The following is a 27663-nucleotide window of genomic DNA, read 5'->3' as shown; positions in this document are numbered from 1 at the left end:
TAAGAAGGCTCCGTGGTGGGAACACTAGCAGTAGTGTGTTGTGATGTCTGCGAAGTTGGCTATTTAAACCCCAGCTGTGCTCCGAGCTGGTGCTTTAGAAACAGGTCCCTCTGCCATGCCAAGCTGCTTACAACACATGTTGCTCTCATTCCTGTTCCTGTCTGCCTTACTCCAGACCTGCTTTGTCTCCATTCCTGTCCTGCTCCTACCTGCCTTGTTTCAGTCCTGCCTTTCCTCACTTCTGTGTTTCTCCACCTCTTCTTGTCCTCCCCTGGCCTAGTTCTCTGCCTCCCTTCCTTCTTTCCTTCTTGGATTGTTTCTTGGATCTTGACTTCCAGCTGGATGCTGCCTGACTTCCACCTGCCCTGACTATTGCCTGGATACCAACGCCACCTGACCTCTGTCTGCCCTGACCTTGGCCTGGTTATTGACTCTGTGTCTGTCCGCTCTCCAAGGAACCCTCACCTAAGTCCTGCTGGTCTCCGAACCCAAGGGCTCAATCTGAGGGGGAAGAGGCTGATACATGTGAAGCTCAGCTTCTGTCATTGTCTGAGTGAGTCTGCGTACTGTCAGTGGGGGCCCAGCTGGTTTACTGGCCTGGCAGCACCAATCCCACCACAGCTGAAGGGTTTACACTTTGAGACATGGAGGACTGGAGACTAGCGGATGTAGTTCCTATTCATAAAAGTGGAAGTAAGGAAGAGGTTGGAATACAGGCCGGTTAGCCTGACCTCTATAGTGAGTAAATTAATGGAATTGCTGCTAAAACAGAGAATAGTGCAGTTTCTGGAATCTAATGGATTGCAAGATCTGAGACAATATATTTTTAGTAGAGGTATGTCTTGTCAGACAAATCTGACCAATTTATTTGATTGGGTAACCAGAGAGTTAGATCAGGGAAGAGTGCTAGATGTAGTGTACTTGAATTTCAGTAAAGCCTTTGACACAGTTCCGCATAGATGACTTATAAATAAATTGAGCGCCATTGGTATGGGCTCTAGAGTGACTGACTGGGTTAAAAACTGGTTGAGTGGGAGATGACAAAGGGTAGTAATAAATGGAGTTCACTTCGAGAAGGGTGGGCATTACTGATGGTATGCCTCAGGGACCAGTTCTTTTCAACATTTTCATGAGCAAATTTGCAGAAGGATTGTTGGGAAAGGTTTGTCTTTTTGCCAGTAGTACCAAAATTTGCAACAAGATAGACAGTGAGGAAGGTGTGGAAAATATGAGGAGGGATCTAGCAAAGCTCGAGGAATGGGCTAGGGTGTGGCAGATAGGATTTAATGCTAAAAATAGCAGAGTTATACATTTAGTCTGCCAGAACCCAAGAGAGAGGTACTCTATGGGGATGAAATTCTTCTAAATATCTTAGCTGACCAAACAGGTAGATAAAGTGATGGCAAAAGCCAGAAAGATGCTTGGCTGCATAGAGAGAGGAATGGTCAGCAGAAAAAGGGAGGTGATTTTGCCCCTGTATAAATCCCTAGTGAAACCTCATTTGGAATACTGTTTACAATTCTGGAGACCACATCTTCAAAAGGTTATAAAAAGGATGGAGTCGGTCCAGTGGATGGCTACTAAAATGGTCAATAGTCTTCGCTCTAAAGCATATGGGGTCAGACTTAAGGATCTAAACTTGCATCCTCTAAAGGAAAGGGATGATAGACATTTAAATACATCTAACATTTCCATGTACAAGAGGTGAGCCTCTTTCAATGGAAAGGAGGCTCTAGAACCAGGGTCACTGGATGAGGGTAAAAGGGGTAGAATCTGGAGTAATTTTAGGAAATTTATCTTTATAGCAAGGGTAGGGAATGCATGAAATAGCCTTGTAATGGAGGTGGTAGAGACCAAAACAGTATCTGAATTCAAGAAAGCATGGGATAAATATAAGGGATCTATGAGGATGGGAATTTTAAAGCTGAATTAGTTGAGTAGATGGGTAGTCTAGATAGGCCACACAGTTTTTTTCTGCAATCACATTTCTATGTTTCCAGGGTTATGCAAACCTAGTTCTGCTTACTGTTGGAATCTAAGGCTCTAATTGGTCCACAATCATTCCAGCTTATAAATTGAAGAAAATGTATTTAATATTATCATTGTGCTTTGATTAACTGATGCCTTTGAAAATTGTACAGTTTAGCCAGATAAGGGGCTCTATATTCAAACCTTACCATTTAGATGGATAACTTGCAGGTTATCTACTTAAATGGCTTTGAACATTGACCTCATGTTTTTTTGACTATCTGAGAAGTTAAAGAAGTTTTGCCTTACATGTTGGCAGAAGCAGGGGGCTTGCTGTGATCTCAAAAGCTCATGAACAAAATCCCTACTGGATACATTTTATGTTGGTCTAATAATAGTACTGCAGCCTACAGTGAATCCCCATGCAACCTAACACAGAATGTGAGCCTCTGATGCCATAATGGGGCATTATGGCAGTGGAACCCTGGCAGGGCACTTTGTTTCTTTCTCTCTCCACGGTGATTCAGTTCTTTGGTACACTTGACACTGAACAGTAGCAGTTTGAAGAGAGCACAGAAGGCAATGGAAAACTTCCCAAAGTGCAAAAGGTTTGGAATTATTTCAATCCAATTACTTGCCAGCCTTGGTAACAGGCAGCAATGTATCTTAGATCATCCAGATTTATGGACAGTCCATAAAAGTAATGGAGAAAGTGTCCTGTCTGTATGGTCCATGAAAATTGCGCAATGTTCAGAAATTGGATAGTTTTTTGTATGAAACTGGATGTTTTTTTGAATGAAATATTCGAAAACTGTTGTGATGGCTAGTCTAAACGCCGGTATATAAAAACGAATAAATAAATAAATCCCACACATTTCTTCCAGCAATTTCTTCTGATATCACATGGATGCAAGCAGGAGAGGAAAGTGATTTGTGATCAAGCTGAGAACCCAACTCAAAGGCAGCTGCACTGTGTCAGAGTACAAAGAGCCTCCCGGGATCATCCAGAGCAGGAGCTTGAGCAGGCAGACCAGCTTTGCCCCCAAAGCAAGAACCAATGAAGACCATTCTGCAACAGCTGCCAAACCAGAGTCTGCCACCTGAGCCTCACTTCTCTTCCAGCAGGTGCATGGTCATTTTCTAAGCTCCTAGTATTCAGGTCCCCACCATCTCTGTGCCCTGGTACCATGCCTTCCATCCTGCCTGCTTGCCCAATGATCTGTGGTGGCCTTGGACCAGAGCACAGGACGAGTGTAGAAAAGGCTGAGGAAAACCCAATTTTTGCCCTAGGCTAGTCCCAGCTAGATGATATCTGAGGAGATTTAGGATATGGGATTTAATTATTTGCCTTTTACAACTCAAGTTCAAGGCAACTTACAATTCAGGTACAGAGATGCTATATTTCCCTGCTCCTAAAAGCTTGCAGTCTAAAGTTTTGTACCCAAGGCAATGGAGGGTGAAGTGACTTGTCCAGGTCACAAGGAGCGTCAGTAGGAGACGCAAGATTTGAACTCTGGCTTCCTGGATCTCAGATTGCTGCTCTAACCATTAAGAACATAAGAATTGCCATGCTGAGTCAGACCAAGGTCTATTGGGCTCAGTGTCCTGTTTCGGACAGATCCCATAAACTAGATCTAATTTCTATTACTCCCAGGGATAGCAAAAGCTTTCTTTAATCTATGTGGCTAATAATGTGTTATGGTCTTTTCCTCCAGGAACCTATCCAAACCTCTTTTAAACCCCGCTATGCTAGTCACCTTGATCTCATCCTCTTACAACAGATTCCACAGCTTGATAGTGTGCTGAGTGAAAAAAATATTTTCTACAATTTGTTTTGAATCTGCTAGTTGTTAGTTTCATGGCATGTCCCCTTGTTTTAATATTATTTGAAAGAGTAGATTACAGTCCTTTATTTACCCATTCTATCCCACTCGTGATTTTATAAACTTTATACTATCCCCTCTCAGCCATCTCTTTTCCAAGCTGAAGAGCCCTAGCTTGTGTAACTTCTCATCACAGGAGAGCCGTTTCATCCCTTTATTATTTTTGTCACCCTCCTCTGTACCTTTTCTAGTTCTGCTAAGTCTTTCATGAAACGGAGTGACCAGAACTGCATACAATACTCAAAGTACGGTTGCACCATGTGGCTCAGGACAGAGGCAATATGTTATTTTCCATTTTATTCTCCATTCCTAGCATTCTATTTGCTTTTTTTGACTGCTGCTGACATGCAATGTGCTGAAGGTTTCAATTTATTGTCAACAAGGACTTCAAGGTCCTTTTCCTGGGTAGTAATTCTCAGTACAGAGCCCAGAGTCATGTACTTGTAGTTGATATTATTTTTCTCTGTGTTCATCACTTTGCACTTTTCTACATTAAATTTCATTTGCCAATCAATTCCCAGTCTCCTAGTCTCAGAAGGTCCTTCTGCAGTTCCTATATAATCCACTGTTGTTTTAACAAATTTGAATATATTTATGCCATTTGCAAATTTGATCAACTCATTCCTTGTTCCCTTTTCCAGATCACTAGGCCACTCTTCTCCAAACAATCGGTAAACTGCTGCCTTTTATGAAATTGTATTTAGATTTGGTTGCTGGTTTTTTACAGCTCATTGAACAACAATGATCACTCTCTGGGGCTAATGTTGAAGGACCTACGGTGAAATCGGTGCTGTCTGCAAGTATTTATATTTTTATCATGTGCAGCAAAAGAAGGCACCTCCACAGGATGTAATAAAGGTGGGGGGTATGAAAATGAGATATGTGCAGAAAATCCATGCTAAAGTAAAACGCGCAAAATTGCATACAAACACGCACACTCAAGGCCTTATGTAATAAACCACTTAGAAACCCACATTAATTTGGTGACCCATGAGTGATTCTCAGGGCAAAAGCCTTCCCCTTTCATAAAACAGTGAAGTAGTTAGTGGTCTGGGAATGGGACTGAAAGTGGGTAAAACAATGTCTAACCCCTTCATGTTCTGTCTCCAACTGCGTGGCAGCTGTATCGGCGGATACCAGTAAGCATGGGAAATGCAGCAGAGATTTCTTCAGCAGACTCGCAAAATGTATCAATCATCTGGAGAAGGTAATGAGGTGTGAGGACTCGATGATAGAGTCATAGGAGAAAGGCGGAGCAGGCTTCAGGTCTCAAAGTCAGATTACCAGGCATGGGTCAGGACAGGCGGCAGTACTCATAGTCGTGGTTCCAGGCGCAAGTCGGGGCAGGAGGCAGTACTCGTAGTCATGGTTCCAGGCGAAGTCAGGGCAGGCGGCAGTACTCATAGACATTCCAGGCGTAAGTTAGGTCAGGTGGCAGTACTCGAAGTCATGGTTCCAAGCAAGGGTCGAATTCTAGAAGACGTCAGACAGAACAGGAACGCTGGAGAGAGCCTCCGGGGAGGAATGATATGGAACCTAGCAAGCAAGAAGCCAAGGCAAGGTTTGCGAGCCAGACCTTGCTTTAAATAGGAAAGGTGCAGCAGCAAGGAGGGACAGTTGCCATTTCCTGCTGTGATCCCTTTAAATTCTGTACAGAGACGCACAAGCGGGCCTACAGAGACCCAGCAGGGGAGGGGCCCTCGCTGAGTGTGGCCTGCATGTCAGGAAGGCCCTGGCAGCAGGGCCTACCGGGGCAGCAGCAGGACAAGCCACAAGGGAGCGACCCAGAGCGGTTAGCCACCACCAGCGTGCCCAGCCCCGAGGGAGCAGCGGTGAGTGGAAGAGGCTGGTTGCGGGGAACCACAGTAGGCAGACATAACAGTACCGCCCCCCCCCCCCCCCCCAATTTAGGCCTCCCCCTTGAAGGTCTGGGCTTCCCGGAATGATCCTCATGGAACCGCTTGATAAGATTCCTATCAAAGATGTTGGTTCCCAAGAATTTTCCTCGGGGCCGAAGCCCTCCCAGCCTAGAAGATACTCCCATTTGCGACCTCGCTTCCTGACATCAAGGACCTCGCGGACATAGTATGTGGTCTCATCCTCAGCGATCAGTTGTGGGGTTTCGGGAACTCTCCGAGAGGGCCAGGGAACAACATGCCGTTGGACCTGCGTCTTGAATCCTGTCACAAAACTTTCAAACAAAACCTTAAAACATGGTTGTTTGAACAAGCATTCATTCTATGAATCATATCTAACCTAAAATTCAACTATCCCATTTTATTACTCACCTTCACCAGGTTCTTATCTTAACCAGTTGTATTTATCATTCTGATATTCCATTCCCCCCCTCTGTAATTCAATTCTGGCTATTGACTTTAATATGACTTTGGTCTTGCCTTTGACAGTTAATTTACTCCTGCGTAATACTTGATTATTAATATATTATGGTTATTATAGTTAATGATGTTAGCATATTACCCTTGAAATCCAATGTTTCTGTAAAGCCTGTTGCTGTTAAATGTTTTACTGTTTAAACTGTTATATGTAAAGCCTGTTGCTAAATTATTGTTTAACTGTAAACCGAGGTGATGTATAACTATGCGTACCGCGGTATAAAAGAATCTACAAATAAATAAATAAATAAGAGGTTTTAGGAGGGACACATGGAAAGAATTATGAATTTTCAGGGAGGCCGGCAAGTGAAGTTGATATGTCATGGGACCTAGCTGTCAAAGTACTGTGAAGGGGCCAATGTAACATGGAGCCAGGCGCATGGATGGGACCCTGAGGCGAATGTGCCGGGTGCTGAGTCACACCTTCTCCCCTTGTCGGAATTGGGGCACTGGTCTCCGGTGATGGTCAGCAAATTTCTTGGCTGACCGGGCTGCCTCCTGAAGCATCTGCTGGATGTGGGTCCAAAGTCCTTTTAGATTTACTGCCATCATCTGAGCTGCAGGAGAGGGGACGGACAAGGGAAGAGGTAGAGGAGGAATGGGTTGTTTCCATAAACGATTTGGAAGGGTGATGCCCCGGTGGCGGTTCAGGGGTGCAAATTGTGGGAAAACAGCCCAGGGAAGGAGGCAGGCCCAGTTGTCTTGGCGGACATTGACATAGGATCTTAGAAATTGATTCAGGGTATGATTGGTTCGTTCTGCCTGACCATTAGCTTGTGGGTGGTATGCGGTAGTGAAATCCAGGGAGATACAAAATTTCTTGCAAAGGTTTTGCCAGTACCTAGCAGTGAACTGAGGGCTCAGTCAGAAGTGATGTGATGCAGCAAACCATGGAGATGAAAGACATGAGCTAGTTGGGGGGCTGAGGGAAGGCCAGGTAAAGGAGTGAAGTGCGCCATTTTAGAAAAGCGGTCGACCACCACCAGATTGCTGTGTTATCCTCAGAGGCGGAGACATCCACGATGAAGTCCATGGAGATGTGTGTCCAGGGCTCCTTAGGGGCCGGTAGCGACTGTAGTAAGCCCCAGGGTTTCCCCACCGGGGTCTTATGTTGCGCACATGTGGGGCAAGAGTCGACATATGCTCAGATGTCCTTACCCATCTCGGGCCACCAGTAAAACTGTTGGAGAAGGATTTGAGTCCGAGCCCATTCAGGATGGCCAGCGATGTGGGAGTCATTGGCCCAGGCTAGGACCTTGTTACGGAGCCTCTTCGGGACCACCGTCTGCCACCCAGACCATTCCCGGAGGAATGGTCTGGGTGGCAGAGAGGATGATTCATGCTGGGTCTAGGATGTGTTTGATTGGTTCCTCATAATCTTCAGCAGAGAAGGAACAGGAGAGGAAGTCTGCCCTAAGATTCTTGTTGGCCGGTCAGTAGTGAAGCTCAAAATGGAATCGAGTAAAAAAGAGAGCCTAATGAGCTTGGTGGGGGTTAAGGTGCTGGGCTTATTGTAGATGTACCAAATTTTTATGGCCCGTGTAAACCGAGATACAGTGTTGTGCCCCCTCCAGCCACTGGCACCACTCCTCGAATGCGAGCTTGATAGCTAAAAGCTCCTTGTCATCGATGGAGTAGTTATGTTCCACTGGGGAGAACTTATTTGAAAAGAAGGAGCAAGGGTGTAGAGTTCCGGTCGAGTCTTGCTGACTGAGGACTGCTCCTACATCCACAGAGGAGGCATCAACCTCCACTGAGAATGGAAGTCTGAGGTTCAGGTGCTGGAGACAGGGCTTCTGCAAGAAAGATCTCTTGAGGAACTGGAAAGCTTCTTCTGCCTTGAAGGGCCAAGTCTTGACGTTCGCCCCCTTGCGAGTGAGGGCTGTGAGAGGTGCGACCAGCTTGGAGAAGTTTTCAATGAAACTGCAATAATAATTCACAAAGCTGAGGAAGTGTTGAAGGGCTCATAGCCCGCTGGGTTGGGGCCACTCCTGTATACACTTCAGTTTAGCGGGGTCCATCTAGAAACCATGGTTGGAGATAATATACCCTAGGAAGGGCAGGGAATCCTTTTCAAAGATGCATTTCTCCAACTTAGCATAGAGATGGTTATCCCTCAGAAGTTGAAGTACTTGAGTGATATGTTGCTGGTGGATGTGTAGATTCCTGGATTGTACCAGGATATCATCCAAGTAGACCATCACGCACTTGTAGAGGAGGTCTCAGAATACCTCGTTCATAAGGTTTTGGAAGACAGCAGGGGCGTTAGTAAGTCCAAACAGCATGACCAGATATTCATAGTGGTCGTCCCAGGTGTTAAAGACCTTCTTCCATTCGTTGCCTTTATGTATCTGGATTAAATTGTAGGCCCCACAGAGATCTAGCTTTGAGAAGATACAGGCTCCCTGTAGGTGGTCAAAGAGTTCGGATATCAGAGGAAGTCCTTGATGGTAATGGCATTCAGACCGCGAAAGTCAATGCATGGTCGTAGGGTCCCATCCTTTTTGCCGACAAAGAAGAAACCAGCCCCGGTTGGGGATTTGGAATGTCGGATAAACCCTTTCTGGAGGTTCTCTCGAATATAGTCCAACATGGCATGGGTCTCAGGAATAGATAGGGGGTAAACCCTACTGCAAGGAGGTGTGGAGCCAGGGATCAAATTGATGGTGCAGTCGAAGTCTTGGTGTGGAGGCAGAATGTCAGTGGCCTTTTTGGAAAATACGTCGGCAAATTGGCCATACTGGGGAGGCAGTCCTTCTAAGAGCAGAATGTTGAAACAACAGGGGTCACGTGAGGTCCCCTTCAGACAGGTTCTTTGGCAGGTAGGACCCCAATGGGACAATTGTAGAGAGGCCCAGTCGAACTGAGGGTTATGCTGCTGAAGCCATAGTATGCCAAGTACTACAGGATGGATGGCTTTCGGAATTACGTAGAAGGAGACGTGTTCAGAGTGGCCTGGATCGATGCGGCACTCCAGAGGGACCATGAGGTATGTGATCCTGCCCAGGAGGGGATACCCACGAATGGAGGAGAGAGACAGAGGCTAGGGACATGGACAAGTAGGAATGAGCAACTTCTCCACGATGTCCCGCATAATAAAGTTTCCTCCGGCTCTGGAGTCAATTAAGGCTAGTGTGGAGAAATCACATCCATCCAAGGAAAGGGTAACTGGCAGTGTGAGCAGGGTAACAGGTGAGGTCAGGCCTAGGGTCACTCCCCCAGTGGAACCTAAGCCCAGGAGTTTACCGGACAGATGGGGCAATGGGCGATGAAGTGGCCGGATCCTCCACAATAAAGACAGAGGCTGACTCTACGGCATCTCTGCCGTTCTTTGGGGGACAAGGGCCCTCGTCCTAGCTGCATAGGCTCCTCTGTGGTACCCTCGGCTGGTGGAACAGGCCGAGAGGCAGGACAGGAAGGTTGAGGTCAGCTGGAGGCTGTCGTGTGTCTCCTTTGGTCCTGCAGCTTGTGAGCCCTTTCTTGTAGGCAACGATCGATTCTGCTCACCATCTCGATGAGAGAGTCCAGAGAGAGAGGAAGTTCCTGAGCTGGCAATTCATCCTTGATTTTCAGAGACAGCCCAACCAGAAATATAGACCAGAGGCAGGTCTCCTCCCAGTGGAGTTCCGATGTCAGTGTCCTAAACTCGTTAGTGTAGTCTGAGAGTGAAGTCCATTACCTGCTATTAATTAAGTTGACTTAGAAAATAGCCACTGCTATTACTAGCAACAGTAACATTGAATAGACTTAGTTTTCGGGTACTTGCCAGGTTCTTATGGCCTGGATTGGCTACTGTTGGAAACAGGATGCTGAGCTTGATGGACCCTTGGTCTGACCCAATAAGGCATGTTCTAATGTTCTTATGTTCTAAGTGAATGCCCTCCTTGGCGGATGTATAGGGGTTCAGTGCCTGCAGCTGTCTGCCGCCCTGGGTTCTTGAACACCGTGCAGAACAATTCCAGGAATCGAGGAAGGTCTTGCAGCATGGGATCACTGCGCTCCTATTAGATATACGTGGGCTTTGTAACATTGTCTGGGAACAGTGAAGACTGGAGACAGAAGTGCATGCTGCACTGATTAAGAAACCCCTGGCACTGGCTAGGGTCACCTTCATAACGCGGGGGAGCGGGCAGAGAGATGACCTGGCAAGTGGGAGATGGCACTATGGAAAGGGTCGGTACCAGAGGAGAGGCCACTTTTGCTGTGGCCACTGATTCCAGATGGGTGTGGGGCATTCCATGGAGGATGCCAGCGTCTCCAAAACCCTTTTTTGCTCTAGGATTTTCTGAGCCAGACCTGGAATGGCTTGTAGCGCTGAAGCCTCTGCTGGATCCATGGCCTTGGCTTACTGTTGCACTTTGGAGGGTGGACCCTTTGCCCGAGGTTGAGTTCCCCACCGTCGGTAGGTGAGGCCGGGATGGAGCAGATACCCCACTGGAGCTTCACCACTACCAGCCCACGTTCCCCTCAGCTTCAGCCCTTGGGTACCGGGGCGGGCGGGACATACATTCGGGTCTCTGGAAGACAAGGAGATGAAGCTAGGACTGGGTCTGGAAGTTGGCTTGAGGACTCGATGGTAGAGTCGTAAGAGAAAGGTGAACCAGGCAGCAGGTCTTGAAGTCGAATTACCAGGTGTGAGTCAGGACAGGCAGCAGAACTCAATCATGGTTCCAAGTGCAAGTTGGGGCAGGCAGCAGTACTTGTAGTTGTGGTTCCAAGCAAGGGTCGAATTCCAGAAGATATCAGACAGAACAGGAATGCTGGAGAGATCCTCAGGGGAGGAACAGGTTATGGAACCTAGAAAGCAAGAAGCCAAGGCAAGGTCTGCGAGCCAGACCCTGCTTTAAATAGTCCCACAAAAAAAAAGGTAGGCGATCTATAAAAGCCGTGAGGAAGTAAAAAAGAAATAGATGCCTGACGTCCGTCAATTAAAATTTATTTCAAAGGAGACAATAAAACTCTTTAAAAAGCCTGACTCAGGCCAAGTTTCTGTCTTGAAGCTGCTTCAGGGGCTGAAACATGCAAATAGTTTAAATTAACACAAATATAAACAGTGATAAAACACATATAAATAAATGAACACATAGTTTAAATTAACACAAATATAAACACTAATAAAACACATATAAATAAATAAACATATATATAAAGAGTAAATAATGTGAAATGCATATCATGGTGACATACAAAAAAAGTCCAGAAATGCACTGGAGCACCACTTGCACTCAGTATATATCAGACATCCACAACAAGTGCAAGAATAAATTCAATTCCTGGTCAGGATTTCAGCAAAGATGGGGGCTTGCTGCAATATACTGTGTTTAAATGAGGAGTTGCCTAAATAAAAATATAATTGTCTTTGCTGAAATCCTGACCAGGAATTGAATTTATTCTTGCACTTGTTGTGGACATACAAAAAAACACATAATACAATCAAAATAAAAATGTAAAAAGTTAAATAAATATCAAAATAAATATAAGAAGTGATGCAGAGATATCAAACAAGAATAAAATTATTAAATTGCAATTTAAGGTAAAAAATCTAGCAGTTCTAGCCAAAACTAATATATATGCATAAAGTGTACATTGGCAATGGATTTAAACATATATTGGATGGAAGCATAAACTAAAAAATCTTTGAATGATGTCAGGGTGAGCGATAATAAAATTTATAAAAGTCCATATAAAATGATGCTTTACCCTAATATGCTTTATATGAGTTATACTGTTCAGCTTGAGGGAATAGGATGGTGCTGTGAATGAATAAATATGTGACCATTCTTGAAAGTGAGCTTACTGTGTAGTATTTATAAATATGTAAACCAGAGGCGGAGAAAATGAGATACCTTTTTCCTCAATCAGATTTGCAGAGTCATTGGATGCAATGTCTAGGAACAGCTGATATTAGGAAAAGAACATTAATCAGCATGGATTGTAATGTGCAGCTTAATGAAGTAGGATGACACTGTAAAAGAATCACCATATATTTGTCTTTTAATGTTTTAATCCATTGCCAGTGTACACTTTTATTTATATGTGTTTTAACAGTGTTTATATTTGTGTTAATTTAAACTATTTGCATGTTTCAGCCCCTGAAGCAGCTCCAAGATAGGAGCGAAACTCAGCCTGAGTCGGGCTTTTTAAAGTGTTTTATTGTTTCTCACAGGACAAGCAGGATGGTAGTCCTCACACATGGGTGACATCATCAGGATGGCGCCCAATCACGGAACACTTTTGTCAAAGTTTCTAGAACTTTGACTGGCACCTACTGGGCATGCCCAGCATGGCACTAACCCTGCATCCAGCAGGGGTCAACCTTCAGTCTCTTTTTTTCCACACAGCAGTAGCCACGTGGGTTAAGGAGTTCTCTAGAGATTCCTGACAGGAATTTTCCTCATGGAACTTCTTTAAAAAATTCAAAAGTTTTGTACCCCATCGGGGTCCCCCTATAATTTCCATAGTCTGCGGTCGTAAGGTAAGGCTTTACCCTCATTTGTGGTCGATTCCCATCGCGTTTTCCCTTCGGGGCCTACCAGTCATCGACCGCACCGCGGCTAAATTTTTGTCGAAGCCATGGCGTCGGGTTTTCGTCGGTGCCCTGATTGTTCTCAGACAATGTCCATCACTGACCCACATAGGGTCTGTGTTTTGTTTTTGGGGTCAGACCATGACGTCCTAACTTGCACCAAATGTGCCCAAATGACACAGAAGGGCCGTAAGGCCCGCTCAGAGAAGATGGAGTTACTTTTTCAGGCAAAGCCACCGACTCCATTGAGCTCTTCGACGTCGTCTGAGCCAGTGCCATTGACCTCTCGCCAGTAGCGGGACACTGGTGCTACCCATCCACCACCAGCTACTCCGAAAGCATCGATTGCATCTGCTTCGGCTCCGGAGAAGGACCACGAAGAGCATCGGGAGAAGTGTCGACACCGGCATCGGAAGGGTCAGTCTGCTGATCCAGGCATGCCCTCGGCATCGGTGTCGACAGAGCCACCAACAAAGAAATCCCGTCCAGAGAAGGCCCCATCCTCCTCTGCAACTGGGTCACTGAGGCGTTCCCCACCTTCGTTGGTGCTGGGAGCTGCGACTCCACTTTCACCGGTGGACCTTCTGGTTATGCTAGTGCTGCTTCCTACTCCGGAGCTGGGGTTCCACGCCCCAGGCTTCCACGAGGAATTGGATCGGATGATCCAAGAGGCCATCGGAAAAGCACTGCATTGCTTCCAGCCAACATTGGCACCATCACCGGTGTCCGCTCCAGTCGCCGATCCGATTCCCACGGCGCTCGCACCGCTTCTGGGCAGACTGGATGAGTTGATCGGTGCCCTTCCACCAGTGGAACCGAGGGCACCAGTATGTCCTAACCTTGCACCCTGATTCCTCTGTCATCGGAGGATGAAGAAACACCGATACCCGGACCGTCTGGAATCCTGCCACCGGCTCACCCATTGATGTCACCGGTTCCATCGGTGCCTCTGTCGATGCCATCGGTGCCACTGTTGATGCCGTTGGTGCCGCTGTCGAGGCCGCCGGTGCCTACTCCAATTCCGTCGGTGCCTCGTCCTGGTCCTTCAGGATAGCACCACTTCTTCCCTCTGGAGATCCCATGGGAGCCGGTGATCAACCTTACGATCCTTGGACTGATGACTCATCCCGACACCGATGATCGATCTTCAGAACCATCTCCTCCTGAGGAAAGACGATCCTCTCCTCTCCTTCATAAATTTTATAAAGGAGATGTCTGAAGCCATTCCAGCTTCAGACAGAAGAGGACTCCAGGCACAAAATGCTGGAAGTGCTCCAGTTTGTGGATGCACCCAAGGAGGTCATGTCCATACTTGTTCATGAAGTCCTCCTTGATCTCCTGAAGAAAAATTGGGAACATCCAGGCTCTGTGCCACCGGTTAACCAGAAAACAGATGCCAGATACCTGGTACAGACAGCCCCTGGATTTCAAAAACCACAGCTGGCCAACCATTCTATGGTTGTGGAGTCAGCCCAGAAGGCACGTCGTTCTAAGCCTCACTCTTCTATTCCTCCAGGGAAGGAACAGAGGTTCCTAGATGCATTTGGCCGACACATTTTCCATGGCTAAATGCTGATAACTCACATTGCTTCATGCCAGCTGTACATGACTCAGTATAACAGGGACCTTTTTAAGAAGATCCAGGATTTTTCTGAGTCTTTACCCGACCATCTTCAGGATCAACTTAATGCCCTGGCTCAAAAGGGACTGAATGCTGGCAAGCATGAGGTCCTAGCTGCTGTTGACATATTTGACACTGCCTCCAGGGTGTCCACAGCTGGGATTAGTGCACGAAGGTGGGCCTGGTTGAAGTCCTCTGACCTCAGACCAGAAGTGCAGGACCGGTTGACTGACCTACTCTGTGCTGGTGATAATCTCTTCGGAGACAAAATCCAAGAAACCATAGCGCAGCTTAAAGACCACCATGAGACGCTAGGCCAGCTCTCGGCAGTGCCTTCTGATTTCTCGTCCACCTCCAAGAGGACATTCAGACGGGACTCTAAGCGACCGGCCTACAAGCCAAGAAGGTATTAAGCTCCTGCTGCTCGAGGTCGCCCCTCTAGACCTTACCAGAAAGGTCAGTCTCGACAATCCCATCCTCAGAAGACACAACCAACACCTCAACCAGGACCAGCGTCAGGATTTTGACTCCTCGATGGAGAGCATATGTCAACCTCCTCTGCCGTCAGTACCCGTCGGCGGTTGATTGTGCCACTTCACCAGCATATGGCACACAATCACCACAGATCAATGGGTACTTGCTGTAGTGACCCAAGGTTACCATCTCAACTTTCTGAGAGTACCAGAGGACTCCCCACCTCGGCTGATGTGGGGATCATCTGACCACTCCCCTCTTCTAGAGGAGGAGATGTTATCCCTCCTCAAATCCCGGGCAATAGAGCCAGTGTCCCCCTCCCAACAGGGGCAAGGGTTCTATTCCCGGTATTTCCTCATCCCAAAAAAGTCAGGTGGCTTTCGTCCGATCCTGGACCTTCGAGCCTTAAACAAGTATTTACAAAGGGAGAAGTTCAAGATGGTAGCCTTGGGTTCTGTACTACTCCTTCTGCAAAGAGGAGATTGGCTTTGCTCTCTGGATCTCCAAGATGCATATACACACATCTCGATCACTCCTTCTCATCGCAAGTTCCTTCGGTTCCTGGTCGGCCCCCGTCACTTCCAGTACCGAGTACTGCCGTTTGGCCTGGTGTTCGCTCCGCGAGTGTTTACCAAGTGTCTCATAGTAGTTGCAGCCTACCTCAGAGGTCAAGGGGTCCATGTCTACCCTTATCTCGATGATTGGTTGATAAGGGCTCCAACTCAGAAGGATGTACTGGCCTCCTTGCGCCTGACTCTCCATACTCTGCTGTCTCTGGGGTTTCTGATCAACTATCCCAAGTCCAAGCTAGTTCCATCTCAAGCCATGTCCTTGATAGGGGCCGATCTGGACACTGTACAGGCAAAAGCCTTCCTCCCTCAGGATCGGGCTCACACTCTCACGTCCCTGCCGCAGTCTCTCCAGGCCCGAGATTTCTTAACAGCTCGTCATTTCCTCACGTTGCTAGGTCACATGGCATCCTCGGTACATGTCACTCCAATGGCCCGCCTAGCCATGAGAGTAATGCAATGGACCCTGAAATCCCAGTGGGCTCAAGTGTTTCAGCCTATGTCGAGCATTGTCCACGTCACTAAGCACCTCCGCATGTTGCTGCCCTGGTGGATGCACCACTCCAATCTCCTTCAAGGCCTTCCTTTTCAGGCTCCAGAACCTCAAATTGTCTTGACGATGGACGCCTCCAATCCAGGGTGGGGTGCTCATGTTGACAACCTGCAGTCTCAGGGAACCTGGTCTCCAGAGGAAGCCAAACACCAGATAAATTTCCTGGAGCTTTGGGCGATCTGAAATGCCCTCAGGGTTTTTCAGGATCGCCTCTCAAACAAAGCTATCCTGATTCAAACTGACAATCAGGTAGCGATGTGGTACATCAACAAGCAAGGGATAACAGGCTCCTACCTTCTGTGTCAGGAAGCTGCACAGATATGGGCGGGGGCTCTTTCCCACTCGATGTACCTCAAAGCAACCTACTTGGTGGGTGTGGACAATGTTCTGGCAGACAAATTGAGTCGCGCATTTCATCCGCACGAGTGGTTGCTCAACCCCACGGTGGCGGACACAATCTTATGATGGTGGGGGTACCCTCGCATAGACCTCTTTGCGTCAGTCCACAACCGCAAAGCAGAGAATTTCTGCTCGCTCACTTGCAGCCACCACTCACAATCGAGGGACACTTTCGCCCTCTCGTGATCCAGCGGTCTCCTATATGTGTACCCTCCACTTCCTCTAGTCTCGAGGACTCTCATGAAGTTACGGAAGGACAAGGGCTTACTGATTCTCATAGCCCCTCACTGGCCTCGCCAGGTCTGGTTTCCAATCCTCCAGGACCTGTCAGTATGCCAGCACATTCCTCTGGGAGAGGATCCACTTCTAATAACTCAAAACAATGGGTGCCTACGCCACTCCATCCTCCAGGCCCTAACCCTGACGGCCTGGATGTTGAAAGGTTAATACTCCAACCCCTTAACCTTTTGGAGTCAGTATCCCGAATCCTGGTAGCTTCATGAAAGCCTTCCACGAGACACTCTTATCGTTTTAAGTGGAAGAAGTTTACGGTCTGGTGCACATCCATGTCGTAGACCCTTTCTCTTGTTCCACTGCGAAGTTTCTGGACTATCTCTGGCATCTGTCAGAATCAGGCCTGAAAACATCCTCTATAAGGGTGCATGCCAGTGTGGTAGCCACTTTCCACAACGGCGTGGGAGATGTCTCTATTTCAACACAATCCTTAGTCACACGCTTCATGGGAGGTTTGCTCCACCTGAAACCTCCAATGAGCCCTCCGGCCCCTGCTTGGGACCTTAACGTGGTCTTAGGGCGGCTCATGAAACCTCCATTTGAGCCTCTTCACTCCTGCGATCTTCGCTATCTTACCTGGAAAGTTATATTTCTTCTTGCTATAACATCCACTCGTAGAGTTAGTGAGTTGCAGGCATTAGTCACCTACCCGCCTTACGCTAAAATTCTGCATGACAGGGTAGTGCTCCGCACCCATCCTAAATTCTTACCGAAGGTAGTATCAGAGTTTCATCTTAATCAATCCATCATCCTACCTACCTTCTTTCCCAGACCCCATTCAAACCCAGGAGAACAGGCTCTATACGCCTTAGACTGCAAACGTGCCCTAGCCTTCTATCTAGACCGCACGTCAGCCCATAGGAAGTCCACTCAATTGTCCGTATTGTCCGTATACCATCAAATTGGGAAATCCAGTGGGAAAGCAGACCCTCTCCTCCTGGTTGGTGGACTGTATCTCATTTTGCTACCAGCAAGCAGGCATTCCGCTACAAGACCGTGTAAAAGCACACTCTATCAGGGCCATGGTGACATCAGTAGCGCACCTCCGTTCGATGCCACTTGCCGACATTTGTAAGGCTGCTACCTGGAGCTCTCTCCATACCTTCGCAGCCCATTACTGCTTGGACAAAGCTGGCAGACAAGATTCCATCTGTGGCCAGTCAGTTCTTCGCAACTTGTTCTCAGCTTAACTACCCAACATTCTACCAGCGATCCGTTCAGGGTTTTCAGGATGCCCTCCTATCCAAATCCACCCCTGTTGTTGTGCTCGTCTTTGGGTGCATTTGGTGCATTGCTTGGGCATCCTCAGCTCGCTATTCACCCATGTGTGAGGACTAACAACCTGCTTGTCCTGTGAGAAAGCAGAGTGGCTTACCTGTAACATGTGTTTTCACAGGCCAGCAGGATGTTAGTACTCACAAAACCCGCCCGCCATCCCACGGAGTTGAGTTCGTTCTCATTTTATTATTTTATTTTCGTACGTACTTCTTGCTATACACGAGACTGAAGGGGGACCCCTGCTGGATGCAGGGTTAGTGCCATGCTGGGCATGCCCAGTAGGTGCCAGTCAAAGTTCTAGAAATTTTGACAAAAGTGTTCCGTGATTGGGCTCCATCCTGATGATGTCACCCTTGTGTGAGGACTAACATCCTGCTGTCCTGTGAGAACACCTGTTACAAGTAAGCAACTCTGCTTTCCTTTGAAATAAATTTTAATTGACGGACGTCAGGCATCTATTTCTTTTTTACTTCCTCTTGCTTTAAATAGGAAAGGAGAGGGTGGAGCAGCAAGGAGGGACTGTGGCCATTTCCTGCTGTGGTCCCTTTAAATTCTGTACAGAGACACGTACGCAGACCTAGAGAGACCCAGCGGGGGAGGGGCCCACGCTGAGTAACAGCACATCAGGAAGGCCCCGGCACCAGGGCCTACCGGTGTGGCAGCAGGAAAAGCTGCGAGGGAGTAACCCGGAAGCAGTTGGCTGCCGCCGCCAGCGTGCCCGTCCCTGAGGAAGCAGCGCTGCTGCGGTGAATGGAGGAGGCTGGTTGCGGGGAGCCGCAGCCGGCAGACATAACATGCATGGACACACAATCATACTAATGCGAGCAATGGAGTAAACCGGGCTCCAGACACGCATTTTAAATTAACTCCTGTCCTGACCCAAGCGCCTGTCCTGACCCAACCAGCCATGAGTTTTTAAATGGGTTTATGCGTATGTTTTTCCTGAGCTGAACAAGTTATTACATACATGCTTAAGGCTAGCATGGGAAAAACGAGCGCAGACACATCTGCAAGTATACGCAAAACGTGCAGCAGCTTTAGCACAGCTTATTACCTCAGCCCATCTGTATCTTTTTCTCTCTCTGTATATACTGTATATACTCATATATAAGTTGAATTTATGCTGGAAAATAGACCCCCAAAAAGCCGGGTTGACTTATACAGGCATACTATCCATTTTTCCTCGTATACTATAACATTCCTGAGGAATGCATATGCATATGTGCTAACCGCCAAAACAGTTTGGAGTTAGCCACTTAAGTTAAGCAGCTAACTCCAGTATTAACTGTTGAGGATAAGCTGTTTTAGTGGACTCTTGGGCCGGCCTGAAAGAGACTGGAGAGAGATGGACTATAGTCTCTGCTAGAGGGCAGGCCGGGAGGCCGATACCAGGCAGGCGATGGACGATGAGCTTCACCCAGGAAGCTGGTGCTCCCCTGGGAGGAGCCCGTAGGAGCCCAGCCACTTGGGGCTTAGGGGATTCACCCTGGAAGCCGGAGCTCCCCCAGGAGAAGCCCGTAGGAGCCCGGCCGCTGGGATTAGGAGATTACGGAAGCTGGAGCTGAAGCAGGCGGGCAGGGGTCCGGAGTCAGGCAGGAACTGAAGCAGGACAGGTACTGGAACCAGGCTGGCACTGAAGCAGGAAAAGTACTGGAACCAAACTGGAACTGAAGCAGGACAAGTTACTGGAACCAGGTTGGCACTGAAGCAGGAGATCTACTGGAACTGAAGCAGGACAGGTTACTGGAACCAGGCTGGCACTGAAGCAGGATAGGTACTGGAACCAAGCTGGAACTGAAGTAGGACAGGTTACTGGAACCAGGCTGGCACTGAAGCAGGAGATGTACTGGAACTGAAGCAGGACAGGTTACTGGAACCAGGCTGGCACTGAAGCAGGAGATGTACTGGAACTGAAGCAGGACAGGTTACTGGAACCAGGCTGGCACTGAAGCAGGGCAGGTACTGGAACCAAGCTGGAACTGAAGCAGGACAGGTTACTGGAACCAGGCTGGCACTGAAGCAGGAAAGGTACTGGAACCAAGCTGGAACTGAAGCAGGACAGGTTACTGGAACCAGGCAAAAACAAAGACACGACTTGGACACAGAAGCGTAGCAAGTCGTAGGCAGGAACAGAGCTGCTAACGCAATAGCACACTCCGGGGCTCGGAGCAACTGGAAACTGCAAGGAACCCCGTTGCAAGGCAAAGTCCTGGGCTCCGCAGCAACCTTACATAAGCCTCAGCGTCTGACGTCAGGAGTAAGGCGGGGCCTTCAGTGGCGGGAAAAGGCCTTCATAAGCGCGGCTCTTGCGCGTGTGCGCCTAGGGAGACGGCGTCCAGGAAGGGTTTCTCGGTGGTGTGCCCCCCGTGGGGACGCCGCGAAACAGGCCGCAGGCTCTCGGAGATGGAACAGGACCAAGGAGGTAAGGGCCGGGTCACGACCGTCCTAAATTTAGCACTCCCCTTGATGTTTTTTAATACAGACATGGCTTTAGAGATGTGAATTGGAACCGGAATCGGTTCGGATTCCGGTTCCGATTCACGTGTGGTTTTTTTTTCATCGGGCTCAATCGCAGTTTTGTTTATCGGCTGCGCCTGAGCCGATAAACAAAAAACCCACCTCGACCCTTTAAAACTAATCCCTTTGCTTCCCCCACCCTCCCGACCCCCCAAAAAAACACTTTCAAACAAATTAAACATGTTTCCACAAGAGATCGATCATTTACTATAGCAGGAACAAACATCTGGAATAAAATGCCTACAGACTTGCGCCTGGAGCCCTGTATCAAGAAATTCAAACAAAACTTAAAAACTTGGCTCTTCAGAGAAGCTTATACATAATGCCCTTAGACTCCTCAAACAGCCTTCCTACCTCTAACAGCCTCCGTCTCCTACCATTCTATCTCCACTCTATCAGCCAGCCTCTCTCCCCCCTTCCCTCTTACTACTTTCTGCCTTCCGCGACCTGAATGTATCTAATTATACATAGATTGTATATTTGATTTGTACATAATTTACTGAAGTATATACCGTTGGTAAATATACATAGTTTCTCCCATAAGATTAGATGGGATTTAATTGTACCATATGCTGATTCATTGCATTGTTGATTTATATTTGCTTGTTCTCTCTAAATTGATTGTAAAGCCTGTTGCTAAATTATTGTTCATTGTAAACCGAGGTGATGTTTGAAACGTTCCGCGGTATATAAAAAAACCTTTAAATAAATAAATAAATAAATAAATTTATTTCTTTAGTTGTTCTGAAAGGGTGACTCCTCTGTTTGAAGAATCTGTGGTCTCAGGAACCTGCTGTTCTAGCCTGGCTTCCAGTGAGGAGGGGTGGCTAAAAAAACCTCCTCATGACAAAGAGAAAATATTTTCTTAGTCAAAAATCTTCCCAGACTGGTATTCTGCTGTCACAGGTGCTTGCCGCATTCATGGAGTGAATGGGCTCATTGAATCTTCAGCTCCTGTGAGTCCAGCCAGTGAGGATGTCCTTCTCCAGAGAAGCAGAGTTTAATCACAGTCCCTTTCCAAAATGGGTATTTTCTGGCCATCAGATGCCTCATACAGTCAAGCCTGTCACAGGGGCTTGCCATATTCAGAGAGTGAATGGGCTCACTGGCCTTCAGTCCTGGAGTGGGAGTCCTGCAAGGGTTCCGGCAAATAGAACTTCCTCACTGCAACTAAACACGGAGGGACCCTCTGGCAGGGTGCACAGAATTAATTCCCTTCAAAAAGTAAAAGCCCGATGAGGGAAAAACATACATCCTGACTCTTGAGTGTCTAACTTGATCTAACTATAGCCACCTCTTAAATCACAAAATGGCTGGGTTACAAAGGCAAGGAGCAACCAATCCCAGCTCTCCTAGATGGGAGAAGGCAAGAGGGATGGAAATCTCAGAGTGTTTAATAACTAGAATGGAACTAAGGGCATATAGTGGCAGACTGGAGGGTCCTGCCACATTATCTATCTAGATATATATGTATGTGTAGGGAATGTGCTTCTATTTGAAACCAAATAGGAAATTGCCAAAACATTTTTTGTTTTGTTTCCTTTCAGTTTGAAAAGGAAACAAAAGAAAAATGAACAAAATGTTCATTTTTTCAATTAATTTTCAAATGCCAGGCTACCAGCCATGGCTCTATCTTCCCTGCCAAAAAAAAAGCATGAAATGAAAATTTTAAAAAGCTCCTCTTGGCTTGTTGCTATCCCCCCACTGCATCTTATCCCATCCATGGGTCTGAAGGGGGCAGGATGTTACCTTATTTATGGGGCTGGAATGTGGTTGGAGTGATCCCCAATCACTCCTGTACCACTGGTGCTGTAATCCAAAATGGCACTGCCAAAATTAGGTCAGTGACATTTTGGAGAATTGACAAAATAAAAATAAAGTCCCCTCCCAGGCTTGCTGCCATCTCTCCCAGGCACCCCCTTCTCCCGCATCTAATGTGACAAGGCAATAGCTAAAGCCAGAAGAATGCTGGGCTGCATAGAGAGAGGAATATCGAGTAAGAAAAGGGAAGTGATTATTCCCTTGTACAGGTCCTTGGTGAGACCTCACCTGGAGTATTGTGTTCAGTTCTGGAGACCGTATCTCCAAAGAGACAGAGGCAAGATGGAGGCGGTCCAGAGAAGGGCGACCAAAAAGGTGGAAGGTCTTCATCGAATGACTTATGAGGAGAGATTGAAGAATCTAAATATGTACACCCTGGAGGAAAGGAGGAGCAGAGGTGATATGATACAGACTTTCAGATACTTGAAAGGTTTTAATGATCCAAAGACAACGACAAACCTTTTCCGTAGGAAAAAAATCAGCAGAACCAGGGGTCATGATTTGAAGCTCCAGGGAGGAAGATTCAGAACCAATGTCAGGAAGTATTTCTTCACGGAGAGGATGGTGGATGCCTGGAATGCCCTTCCGGAGGAAGTGGTGAAGACCAGAACTGTGAAGGACTTCAAAGGGGTGTGGGATAAACACTGTGGATCCATAAAGTCAAGAGGCCGTCAATGAAGAGTGGGTGGCTCGCCAGAATGACGGCTACTGCCTGGAGATAATACCCTTATTCAATAAACATACACATGGTTATTGTGACTCCAACATCGCTCTAAGCTTCAACAGCAAGAGGAAATGTGGAAAAAAGGATTTGCACTCACAAAGCGGGGAGTAGCTGGCTTGTTACGGCGGTTACTACCCCAAACCAGATAAGCCTGATACTTCACTTTCAATGCATATCCAGCATAGCTCTCTGCTTCAACGGCAGGGGAGAAGAAAAACTAATACTTCACGCATATCCAGCATAGCTCTCTGCTTCAACGGCAGGGGAGAAGAAAAACTGATACATCACGCATATCCAGCATAGCTCTCTGCTTCAACGGCAGGGGAGAAGAAAAACAACCAATAAGGGCTGAATAACATAGTCTGGGTAAAACAAATAAACATGGGTGTAGCTTGCTTATTGCGGCGGTTACTACCCCTACTACCCCTAACTAATCAAGCTTGATATTTCACTTGGATGCAGCTCCATCACTGCTCTCTACATTAATGGTGGGGGTGGAAGGGAAATAGAACCAAAGAGCTAAGAGAAACAGATAAGTATGAGAAAAAAATGTGTGAAGCTTGCTGGGCAGACTGGATGGGCCGTTTGGTCTTCTTCTGCCATCATTTCTATGTTTCTATGTTTCTATAAAGGGGGCAGGAACCATCCCCATTCACTTCTGCTCCATCAGTGCTGACTTTCAAAATAGCATCAACCCTTGTCCTTCTTCTTCTTATGACCATTGTCCCTGGATGACCTGGCATTGGTGATGGGTTCCTCAACCTTCTAGGCTGGCATCTGTAGTGACTACGACCTGTTCAGGGAGCTTTAGTGAATCTCTTTTCAGGATATTGGACAACTGTATCCTCCAGTCCTAGCCTCTTCTTATGTCTGTGGGCACCTGTAGCTGGCACTGTTAATCCTGAGTAGAAGGTGACTGGCGTGAAAATAGTACTGCTGCAAGGGTTTCATATGGGCCCTGGCCCATGGGGCCAGGTCTAGTGTTGCTGCCTTGAGGCCAAGCACCTGGAGATAGTCCCATGCTCTGGGTGAGTCCTGCCTTTGGAAGGCTTGCACAACTTGGACAACCTTTCAGGGGACAATGCAACTTTCCCTTTCTCTGAATCAAAGTGGACTCCCAGAAATTCTAAGGTCTGGATTGGCTCCAGCTTGCTCTTTACAAATTTTATTGACCATCTTAGCTCCTGTAAGAACTAAGCTACGTCTTCTGAGAATCTGTGGTTTCCTGCACTGACTTGTCTCATATGAATCAATTGTCCAAGGTCATGGGTGCGGTTGCTAGACTGAAAGGTAGCACCTGAAACTGAAAATGTCATCCTAAGACACAAATTTTAGGAAGCTTTCATGGGTTATCCAGATAGGAATGTGAAAATAGGCCTCTGCCAAATCCAGGGAGGTCAAGTACTTCTTTTGCCCCACTAAATCCATCACTGAAATTTAGTGTCCCCATTCAGAAGAGGGGAACATGCAAACACCTGTTGACATCATTGAGGACCAGCACTGGATGGGAGGACCCGTATTTCTTTAGTTTTATTAAATAAATTGAATAAGCACCCTGCTCCCTCTCCTGAAGGGAAATGGCACAATGGCTTGAAGGAGCTGCAATCTGTGCAATGTACCCTCTATGCCTTCTCTTCTGAGTGGTCCTGCATGTAATGATTGACCCCTTGCGAAGGGCCTCACTTATTCTGAATCCCGGAAGCCTGCCATTAGGTCAGGACACCACTGCACTTGATTATGAAGTTACTTTTTATTCCCCGTGGCTCCCTGGTAGTAGAAATGGGAGAACTCGCCCTACCAATTGCTCCTGAGAAGGCGGCAATCGAAGTCCCTACCTTGGGATCCCAGAATTCTCTTCCTGTTGTTTTTTTTTGCAACCTGCCTGAGCATGAGGAAGAGAGGAGGAATAGAGGCAAAAAAGTAAAGATGGCGATGGAAAGAGAGGGGGGGGGGGTGTGTGAGCAGCTTACAGCCCTAGCACATCCCTGAGTTTCCAATTCCCTGGGGTGGAGAAGAGGAACCCCCCCGCCAGAGAACTGTGAGGGAACCCGAGTGACCTTAACTGAGGCACCTAAGCTTCCCAGAAGCAGACTCCTACTTGGGGAAGCAACCCTTAAGGACTGGTAGCCTGGGGCTCAACCAGGCCAAGGAGAAACCAAGACTCTGGGAACTTTACACTTGTCTATCCATCACAACTGCCGGAGACAGAGAATGCTGGATTGGTCCAGGACCAGATCCCCTTATAAACCCAAAATGAGGTCATAAAGAGGTTTGTCCTCTGTCTCTCTCAGCTGTTAAGGAGGGGATATCCTATACATAATGACTGGTCTAGCAAGATGATATGGAAAATTGGATTACATTCAGGTACTGCAGGCATTTTTCCTATCTCCAGAAGGCTTCCAGTCTAAGTATGCACCTGAAGCAATGGAGGATAATATGAACATAAGAACATAAGATATGCCATACTGGGTCAGACCAAGGGTCCATCAAGCCCAGCATCCTGTTTCCAACAGTGGCCAATCCAAGTCACATGTACCTGGCAAGTACCCAAACATTAGATAGATCACAAGCTACTATTGCTTATTAATTACTAGGGATGTGAATCGTTTTTTGACGATTTAAAACAATCGTCAAATATATTTTAAATCGTCAAAAATTGTTAGAGCCGCGATACAATAACAATTCCCCCGATTTATCGTCAAAAATCGTAAATCGGGGGAGGGGGGAGGGCGGGAAAACCGGCACACCAAAACAACCCTAAAACCCACCCCGACCCTTTAAAATAAATCCTCCACCCTCCCGAACCCCCCCAAAATGTTTTAAATTACCTGGGGTCCAGTGGGGGGGGGGGGGGGGGTGTGTCCCAGCGCGATCTCCTGCTCTCTGGCCACGGCTGCGTTAAGAGAAATGGTGCCGGTGGCCCTTTGCCCTTATCATATGACAAGGCAAAGGTAGCGCCGGCGCCATTTTGGTTCCTGTGACCTGACGTCACGAGTGCAGGAGATCGCTCCCGGACCCCCGCTGGACCCCCAGGGACTTTTGGCCAGCTTGGGGGGGCCTCCTGACCCCCACAAGACTTGCCAAAAGTCCAGCGGTGGTCCGGGAGCGACCTTCTGTGCTCACTATAGTGAGGGCAAAGGTAGCGCCGGCGCCATTTTGAATATTGGCAAATCGGCCCGAGTACAGAAGGTCGCTCCCGGACCCCCGCTGGACTTTTGGCAAGTCTTGTGGGGGTCAGGAGGCCCCCCCAAGCTGGCCAAAAGTCCCTGGGGGTTCAGCGGGGGTCCTGGAGCGATCTTCTGCACTCGTGACGTCAGGTCACAGGAACCAAAATGGCGCCGGCGCTACCTTTGCCTTGTCATATGATAAGGGCAAAGGGCCACCGGCACCATTTCTCTTAACGCAGCCGTGGCCAGAAAGCGGGAGATCGCGCCGGGACACCCCCCCCCCCCCACTGGACCCCAGGTAATTTAAAACATTTTGGGGGGGGGTTCGGGATGGTGGAGGATTTATTTTAAAGGGTCGGGGTGGGTTTTAGGGTTGTTTTGGTGTGCCGGTTTTCCCGCCCTCCCCCGATAAAACGATTTTTTAACCTAAAAAACTAAGATGATCAGATTCCCCCCCCCCCCCCCCTCAGCCAAAATCGATCGTTAAGACGATCGATCACACGATTCACATCCCTATTAATTACCGTAAAAGCAGTTTATGGAATTAACTTCTAGGAACTTATCCAAACCTTATTTAAACCCAGTAACACTAACTGCTGAAACCACATCCCCTAGCAATGAATTCCAGAGGTTAACTATTTGCTGAGTGTAAAAGAATTTTCTTCGATTTGTTTTAAATGAGCTACTTGCTAACTTCATGGAATGCCCCCTGGTCCTTCTATTATCTGAGAGAATAAATAACAAATTTACATTAACTTGTTCAAGTCCTTTCATGATTTTGTAGACTTCTATCATATCCCTCCCTCAATCATCTCTTCTCCAAACTCAAACAGCCCTAACTTCTTTAGCCTTTCCTCATAGGGTAGTCGTACCATGCCCCTTATCATTTTGGTCACCCTTCTCTGCACTTTCTCCAATGCAGCAATATCCTTTTTGGATGCGGTGACCAGAATTACACACAGTATTCAAGGTGCGGTTTCACCATGGAGTGATACAGAGGCATTATATCATCCTCTATTTTATTTGCCATTCCCTTCCTAATAATTCCTAACATTCTGTTTGCTTTTTTGATTGCCACAGCACACTGAGCCACCAATTTCAATGTATTATCCACTATGACACCTAGATCTCTCTCCTAAGATAGAACCAAATATTGAGTAACTACAGCAAGGGTTATTTTTCCCTATATACATCACTTTGCACTTGTCCACGTTAAATTTCATCTGCCATTTGGAAGCCCAATCTTCCAAAGGTCCTCCTGCAATTTATCAAAATCCACTTGAGATTTAACTACTCTGCATAATTTTGTGTTATCCACAAATTTTATCACCTCACTTGTCATAACCCTTTCCATATCATTTATAAATATATTAAAAAATACTGGTCCAAGTACAGATCCCTGAGGCACTCCACTGTTTACCTTTTTCCACTGTGAAAACTGACCTTTTAATCCTACTCTCTGTTTCCTGTCTTTTA

General features: G+C 47.2%; 1 long non-coding RNA gene across 1 annotated transcript in view; it reads left to right on the top strand.

Moving 5' to 3' along the window:
- Positions 1–2508: 2508 nt before the first annotated feature.
- Positions 2509–27663, top strand: part of LOC115086247 — a 36799-nt gene continuing 11644 nt past the window's right edge. Inside the window, exons 1-2 of the long non-coding RNA XR_003855184.1 lie at positions 2509–2576; positions 2853–3093. This is a non-coding gene — a long non-coding RNA (uncharacterized LOC115086247). The remainder of the gene's footprint in view (positions 2577–2852; positions 3094–27663) is intronic.

Source organism: Rhinatrema bivittatum, chromosome 2 (genome assembly GCF_901001135.1).
Source record: "Rhinatrema bivittatum chromosome 2, aRhiBiv1.1, whole genome shotgun sequence".
Taxonomy (NCBI): domain Eukaryota; kingdom Metazoa; phylum Chordata; class Amphibia; order Gymnophiona; family Rhinatrematidae; genus Rhinatrema; species Rhinatrema bivittatum.
Note: the sequence above shows the minus strand (reverse complement) of the source record. Positions and strands in the feature narration are given on the sequence as shown.